Source organism: Medicago sativa, chromosome 3 (assembly GCF_051527215.1).
Source record: "Medicago sativa cultivar Bolivia chromosome 3, Bolivia_mono, whole genome shotgun sequence".
NCBI lineage: Eukaryota > Viridiplantae > Streptophyta > Magnoliopsida > Fabales > Fabaceae > Medicago > Medicago sativa.
In genome coordinates this window covers 98,340,695-98,347,221 of record NC_140751.1, presented here as the reverse complement: position 1 = coordinate 98,347,221, position 6,527 = coordinate 98,340,695, and the positions used below count along the sequence as shown (strand labels likewise).

At 30.9% G+C, this 6,527-nt stretch overlaps 1 long non-coding RNA gene across 1 annotated transcript; it reads left to right on the top strand.

Annotated features, from left to right (window-relative positions):
* Positions 1-3,161: 3,161 nt before the first annotated feature.
* On the top strand, positions 3,162-5,212 carry LOC146942671 (uncharacterized). Its single transcript, XR_015033562.1, has 2 exons — positions 3,162-3,865; positions 4,885-5,212. It is a non-coding gene; the product is annotated as an uncharacterized LOC146942671 (long non-coding RNA).
* Positions 5,213-6,527: the final 1,315 nt, after the last annotated feature.

Below are 6,527 nucleotides of genomic sequence, written 5' to 3'. Positions count from 1 at the left end.
TTCAATTCCATAAAAGTCATATATCCACAAAGGTATAAGAATAGTAATTACTTATAGGGATAGCCTATAAAGAGAGTAATTACATTTTTTTTTTTGTGGTGGCCGAGATTTGAACCCCGGACCTTGCATATTTTATGCATTGTCCAAACCAACTGAGCTAAGCTCACGAGGACAGAGAGTAATTACATTTAGTCAAAATCAATAAATGTTCTACGACATTCAATTAATCCACGCTTTAGAAAAATTGTGACTATGAAAATCCATAATGTAATAGGAAATTCAAGAATCTCCAAAATGGATCAACATAGACACTTAGTTTAAAGAAAATAAAATGTGGATTAATGTGGCCACTAAAATGTCAATAATGAACGAACATTTATGATTATCTCAGATTATAAGTACTACAAGAACACAATATCATACTCGATAGGAGTATTGATATTATACATTGTACTTATTATTTATGACCTCATAAAATGTGGATTAATGTTGGTAAAAGAGAAGCACAATATATATTTGAATGCTAAGAATTTATTGTGCATATTCCAACAAAATTGACTTAAGCATCCAATTATGATGCTTATTGAGATTGATAGAATTTTAATAAATATCTCAATATAATAGAATGAGACTGAAGTTTAAAGTCTCTTAAACTAAGCCATATTTTATAGTGTGCACAAGAGTATATAGCAATGACGAGAATTTTAAATTATATGTATATAATATTGTGTACACATTTCTCTTGATCTCACATATATATATATATATATATATATATATATATATATATATATATATATATATATATATATATAAACAAGAGTGGGATTTCTCATTTGAGCTCAAAATATAGTATTGTGTACACACTCCCACTGATCCCACATATATATAAACAAGAGTAAGTGGGATTCACATTAGTGATCACTTATATATAGAAATATAATATAACATTCAACAGTGGGATACTTAATTACTAGTTCAAGATTATCAACATAAGTGGTTATATAATTTTAAGTAACAGAGTTTCATGAACTCAACCACATATTTTGCACATATGAGTATAGCAGAATTATTAACATAAGTGGTAACTCAATGATAGTATAAAATCTCGTGAATATATAATTTATTAACGGCAGATATTATCAAGAATTGAGTTTTGTAGTTAACCACATATTCTGCATCTAGAATTAAGGAGAATGTAAATTTTCATTTAAGAATTTTATAACACAAGATCTCATTTTCACGATTAAAATTTCAAAGAATTTTATAATTACAGTAACCTATATATGACAGAGTATGATGATTATATAAAAGGTTTATCATCATATGAGTGAGATAAGTCTCTAGTATTATAAAATAAGATATGAGACTCTATTCACAATTTTAATAACTCACTCAAAACTCAAATGCTACAATTATAATCACACACATTTGAGAAAAGATTAGGTTACACGCAGCGGAAAAACAAAAGACTTATATTTTATAATTATTGAGGATATGCGAGAATATAGTCATAAACTTCCGCAAATATTAAAGAATATCAATAGCATAAAATATGTCAAAATATAGTGAAAATGGTAAACTTAAATATCTCAAATATACCATTTATAATTATTTAGAATAGTGGTATAAATAAAATTTTCTCAATGGAGTTGTTAAGAATTTTGGGATTTTGACATATTGCTTTTACAAAATAAGTTTTCAGTAATATAAAAGGATATGGAAGTGTATAAGAATATAATTAATATCCTCAATATAAGTCTCTACAATAATTTTATATTTAGAGTTATGAAACAAATAAATATATTTGTTTATGAGATATAGTTAATTGACATGTAGAATTTTCCTCGCTTGTTGAAGAATTATATGTTCTCCGCTTAGTGAGAATGATAGTTAAACTAATAAGGTATTTTTATTACCCACAAAATAATGATCATGTTAAGTAATGTCATACCGATAGGGTATGTCCATCACGTTACACAATACATAGCAAGGATTCTCCCACTTGATAGAGAATATATAATGATAGTTTAATTAACGTCACACCGATAGGGTATGTCCGTCACTCACATAACAAAGGGATAGTAGCAATCCAAAATATTTATATATATACAAGAATAACATTTAAGTAGAAATTTAATTCAAAATCAGAATAATATTGGATTGCAAAATTTATATAGTTTTCTACATGTCTTTTAATAGAGTAACTTACTTATTGTAATCCCATTCGAGATCTTAAGGATAATAAGTAAGAACTATATCATCACAATGTACAATTCTTATGTCTCAAATTTAATATTGATAGGGTACTCTAATTATATTTGACATAAGTATAAAAATTAAGGTACATTGAATAATAGCAATTATATTAATAACAACATACCGATAGGGTATGACTGTCACCAATATAATGCTAATCTATTTAGAAAACTTTGCATAATTGTATCCACGATAGGTGAGATTACAATTATACAAATCAATAATGTCTATGCTTAGGAGAATATGATAAAATAGTATCATGCATAAACAATAGTACTTAATGTACTCAACTTCGGTCATATTCAAATTCAAATAATAGAAAGACATGCTTAACAATATTTTAAATTAGCACGTCATAAATATGACTTTAGAATTTATTTATATGAAATAGTATAATAACAAGAGTTATTATTTAGAATACAAGTGTGTCAATTAGCTTTCTATTTTATCCAGAGAAGAACTCTTAGAATAAATATATAAGAATTATAGAGCTCTATTTAGAATATTCTGAAAAAAAGGATTTCACTTCTACATAGGATATCATAATTGCACAACAAAAGAGAAGAATGGATAAATGTTTTCATATGTGAAATAATATACGATAAGTCACAAGAGGATAAAAATAATTAAATCACAGACTTACCTCGCAGTGTGTGACATTCATCCTTATGCTTATAGCCAATGACTTTTGATGACTTAACGAGAATATCTTATAATATAGTCATCTTTGAATTATTCATGAATACAGAATAAGCAATTATAAATAAGTGGATTTTTCATAAGTGTCGTATAAAATAAAAAAATCTTCACAAAAATTTGAGAATGTGATATTTTAAAAATATAATTTATCCCCAATTAACACTACAAGAAATCTTACAATTAGCCAGGGAATTATGCCAGGAGCATAAACCCCTGGGAAATTTGCCAGGAGTAAAGCATGGGGAAAGTGGTGGCAAATTACACAGGGCGTGGCCCTCACATAAGCCCTGGCTTTATTTTAGGCGGGAACATATATTTTGAATTGGTGCAGAAAATCTGAGTGTTGTCAGGCTTAGACAGGAGCAATACCAGGGAGAGCTCCTGGCAAATTGTAAAGCTGCTGCAGAAGGGACAACACCCCTGCAAAAGCCTGAAAAAAGAAAAGCAAATTTGACCAAATTCCTGAAAAGCTGACTGTCTGTACTTGCATGACAATTTGCCAGGGGCGTTTCCCCGCTTAACCCCTGGCATGTCTCTGCACAAAAGCTGCCATTTCTGTAAAGCAGACTGCACAATCTGTCATACATTTAGCCAGGGGCAGCTCCTGGCTTTAACCTTGGTACCTTTTACCCACACTTACAAAAATATTTGCCTTTTCTTCTTTCTCCCCAACACATAAAGTTATCAAACCAAAACCCATTTGTATCACTCCTTAGGTTTTCTTCTTAGCTCACGTCTCTGTTCCTTTAGTTTCTCCAGCTGAAGCCGATAAGGGTTTGCTCGTTCCTCACGCCTCTGTTCTCACGCCTCTGTTCCTTTCATTTTCTCACGCCTTTCCTTTCGTTTTCTCCTTCAGAAGGTGTTGCTCATTCATCTTGTTTGCTTGCTGAGTCAATATTCATCTCAAGTGAGTTCAATCTTACTCATTCCTTTGTTTTAATAATTGTTTTATGTACTAATTTTGTAGGGTTAAAGTTATTTGTGGTAAAGGATTGATTTTTCAGCTTATTAAGATTTGGGGATTTTTGATTTTTTAGGGTTTTACTAATTGATTTTTTTTCCTCTTTCTGAATCCGAGTAAATTTACAAGTTTATGTACAAGTCTATGTACAAGTTTTTTTACAAATTTATTAAGTTTCTGAATCCGTGTAAATTTTTCTGAATCCGAGTTTATGTACAACTCTATGATCTGAGTAAATAACATGCAATACCCTTATTGTGCTGTTACTTTCATTTTTATTATAAGTAGTTGCAGAAGATGTGGAAAATTGATTAACTTCCATATAACAATAAGGAAGGATGCCAGATGCGTAAATCATAAACTTCCTCTGCTCATTAGTGATCATATTTCTAATTACTGTGTAATGTTATGGTTGGTTGCATGGAAAGGTTGAACAATTATTTGGATTGGCTTATAATCCTTGTTGTAAACTATATTATAGCTACCACACACTTATTGCGTAATGTGATGTTTATAATTGCACAAAGTAATAATGGTTGGTTCAATTGTTTATATAGTCCAGTTGCCAAATTCACGCCCATATGTACACAATAACGCACTATACCATGCAATAGACAACATGTACACAATAACACAAGCCCACACGTCCTTTTTTATTCTCTAGATATTGTGTTTATTCCTCTCCAGGTGAACCTGTAATATGAAATACACGAAAGTAAACCATTGGATTAATCTGTAATTTTGTAAGATGATCTCAAATAAGTTCTTGAAATTATATATGAATATTTTAAGGTCTATGAAAACATATTAGAGACTAAATTGATAGTAAGTGGTTAAAGATGGAGATCTAATTTAGATTCAATTGGAATGTGTTGTTTGGTTGATTACTCCTATATTGTCATTACTCCTTAAAAACACAACCTTTAAGTGAATGATTATTTGGAATGTGCTTCTGAAAATGTTAGGTCCAATTGGAATGTGTTGCTGGAAATGTGAGGAGCAACTAGCTCAGTTTAGGCAAGCACATGAGGTTGGGAATTCAAGTCAGCAATCGTCAGTTCCAGATCCCAATGTAGAGCCTTTTCCGAGTTATGGCGAAGATGGAGGCGAACAAGGAGACGAGGAGACGGACAGCGATGATGAGGAGTGAAGTTGGACCTTGCATGTTATTTTATTTTGCTTCTATTATCTATGGTGTGTAATATTTGGAAAAGTTTGTTATGCTTCCCGGTACAATTGCTACTTATTTGCTACTTATGGTCTATAATATTATTCCGTACAATTTTAATTTCATTAATGTTTGACTTAATATTTTATGGGTGATATTACTTTAATTTTTATTTTAAAGCAATTACTTTAAAAAAAAACATTTAATTATGTTTTTTAAATTATTTTTAATGATTTAAAAAAAGCAATTTAAAATCGTTTTTACATTTATTTTAATAATTAATTTTAATTATTTTAATGAAATTAACGTTTTTTAAAAACAATAAAATACCATTTTCTCAAAAAAAATATCTACGCAATTTGCCAGGGGTATACCCCTCGCAATACTCCTGTCTGGTTTTGGTCAGACTGCACCTGATTAGACAATATGTCAGCTCTGCAGTGCTTCAGAAAAGCAGGTTGCAGGTTGTTGAGTCAGAAAATATGCCAGGGCTTTTGCCAGGAGTAAGAACAGGGGTTGGGACAGGACTTTGTCCCACGCAGATTTGCCAGGAGCTAAAGCCCTGGCCTAGCAATTTGCTAGGACCGCATTTGCCATTGATTCAGCTCCACACAAAAGCCCTGGCAAATGGCTTTTTCCCAGGGATTCTTGCATTTTCACAAGGAATCCGCCCCTGGCTAATTGCAGGATTTCTTGTAGTGTAATAATGTATAAAATATCTACATGTGCCAAAATTCTGTATAATATATATGGCATACAAAGAATTGGAATATTTAGAGTATGGAACACTCCTGAGTCCTGACGCGTGTGGGTTTAAGCAATTTATTTTATTTATTTATTAATTTTTAACTGAAAGAAAAAAAAATCTGGTTCTTCTTCGCCCGGAAAGCAAAGAAACCGGGTGTTTTCGACCCGTCTTTAACCCGCGTCGCGACCCGATTTGATATGGTGATATGCGTGGTTAAACACGACGATTTAGGTACGTTTTTGATCAAAATTGAGAGAAGAAGGGAAATCGCATATCAATTTAGTGGATTATCGATCTAATCAGAGGTTGAAAAAATTGGAGTTTTTTTTGGCAATTTAGAACAGAAAAAGTTTTCAATGAGATAACAGCGTAAATTGTTTCAAACAAGAACAGAGAAGAATTGGAACACGAAAATACAGTTGCTTACAACAACATAACATGTTATGCATAAAACCCAAAAACAATTCTGGCAATTCGGATTGAGAATTAAAGCCATATATTAGGGTTTAAAAAAAAATACACAGCAACTTACACGTGAAGATAGAATCATATAAGGGTATGTTGATTCATTCATTAGTATTAATCATCAAGTGATAATAAAATCAACATTCTATAATTTAAGATCGATAAACAATTAGGATGAATCACATGAATACAAGAATGATACACGGATTCAATAATATATGATTCAC